Source organism: Pteropus alecto, unplaced genomic scaffold (assembly GCF_000325575.1).
Source record: "Pteropus alecto unplaced genomic scaffold, ASM32557v1 scaffold45, whole genome shotgun sequence".
Classification (NCBI taxonomy): Eukaryota; Metazoa; Chordata; class Mammalia; order Chiroptera; family Pteropodidae; genus Pteropus; species Pteropus alecto.
Genome location: NW_006442491.1, coordinates 19,200,764 through 19,202,952, shown reverse-complemented (window position 1 = coordinate 19,202,952; position 2,189 = coordinate 19,200,764).

Here is a 2,189-nt window from a genome sequence, read left to right as displayed (position 1 = left end):
ATAACCTCATCCAACACCATGTGGAACAGAAAAACTGTCCAGCTGAGTCTAATTCTAGATTTTGGAGTGGTTTCTCATGTAGCAATAGATAATTGAAACACACACTCATTAACTCTTGTGATCTGTGTAACCATCCTGAAGAGTAGCAGAACAGATGTTATCCCCACAGGGATAGAAAGCTTGAGAGACTAGAACAGACTTGCCTGGAGTCTCATAGCTAGTAAGCCATAGATTCCAAACTTGCACCCAGTTCTCTTGGAGCTTGAATCCTGAGTATGTCCCATAATTTCTGTATGCCTGAAGAGGGATGACTGATGAGGGACAAAGGTCCATAACTGTCATATTATTCCTCAGTATTTCCGTTCTTCTCCTCCTAATACTTTCTATTTTTCCCAAAGGGCTTTCATATCCCAATTTCCTTCAGTAACATACACCGGCATCCTGGAGCTAGCCTGCCTGAGCAGATCCCATCCCTACCTCTCACTAGCTCCATCAGGTGAGTAAATTTCTTTTTTTTCTTAAAAAAAAAAAAAAAAAAGTTTTTATTGTGGTAAAATACACATCATATAAAATTTACCATTTTAATTGCTTTTAAATATACAATTCAGTAGTATCAAGTATATTCACAATATTATGCAATCATCACCACCATCCATCTCCAGAACTTTTCATCATCCTAAACCAGAACTCTGAACTCTGTACTCTGTACTCATTAAACACTAACTCTTGCCCCCTGGCTCTGGTAACCACTATTCTACTTTCTGCCTATGAAGCTGCCTAATTCTAAATACCTCATATAAATGGAATGATTCAATATTTGTCCTTTCGTGTCTGGCTTATTTCACTTAGCATAATATTTTCTGGTTTCATCCATGTTGTAGCATGTATCAGGATTTCATTCCTTTTTAAGGCATTTAGGTCGTTTCTACCTTTTGGCTATTGTGAATAATGCTGCTATGAAAATGGGTATACAAATATCTGTTCCAGCCCCTGCTTTCAGTTCTTTGGGCATGTACTCAATAGTGGAATTGCTGAATCATATGGTAATTCTGTGTTTAATTTCTTGAGGAACTGTCATACTATCTTCCACAATGGCTACGCTATTTTGCATTCCCACCAGCAATGCACAAGAGTTCCAATTTCTCCACATACTCACCAACACTGTTATTTTTGTTGTTGTTGTTTTTAATAATAGCCATCCTAATGGGTGTGAAGATGGGCAAGTTTCTTAACCTCTCTAAACCTCAACTTCCTCATCTGTAGAGCATGTGTCATAAAAGACCTTACCTAATAGGATGGTTATGTGGACTGAATAACTCAGTATATGTCAAAACCTTAGAATAATGTCTATCACATGATAAGTGCTATACTATATACATGTTTACTACTATTATTATTATTATTATTTTGACATCAGTAGGACAGGCTTTCTTATCTTTGGAATGATAGAGACATTAAGATAAAGAGATGTTGAGGAACTTGGACAAGGTAACCCAATGAATCAGAAGGGAGCTAAGAGTTGACTCAAAACCATTGAGTCTCATCCCTGCCTCTGCTGTGCCAGACAAAACCAAACCCAAACCAAAAGGCTCTTAGAGTATCATCAGGGCCTGTGGTTCCAGATACCTGCAAAAATACTTCTCTAAGGAGAATGGGAGGGTGGGCCTGGGCTTAGAGGAAGCAAATCTGATCCTTAGTTATCTCCAGGGAGAAGGGTAGTATGCATTAATCTATGTCCTTCTCACACTGGCTTCACTTACTTATTGCTGCATAACTCACCACCCTAAAATTTAGCAGCTCAAAACAATGATTTTTTATTTCTCTTGATTCTGTGGGTTGGCAATCTGGGCAATTCTGATGATATCACCTGGGATCTCTCACATACTCTCATCTGACGGCTCAACTGGGGCTGGAGGGTACAAGATGGCCTCATATGTGTGGGTGGTTGGTGCTGGCTATCAGATGGGACTCTCCATCCACGTGGTCTCTTATCCCCAAGTAGGTAGCTTAGGCTTCTTCACATTGTGGTCTCAGGTTCATGAGGGTGAGAGTGAAAGCTGTGAGGCTCTTCCTAAGGCCTAAGCTACAGAACTTCTGTAGCATCAGTTCTGCCATATTGTAGTGGTCAAAATAAGTCATAAGGTCAGTCCAGAGTCAAAGTAGCAGAGGATCACACAAAAGCATGAGTT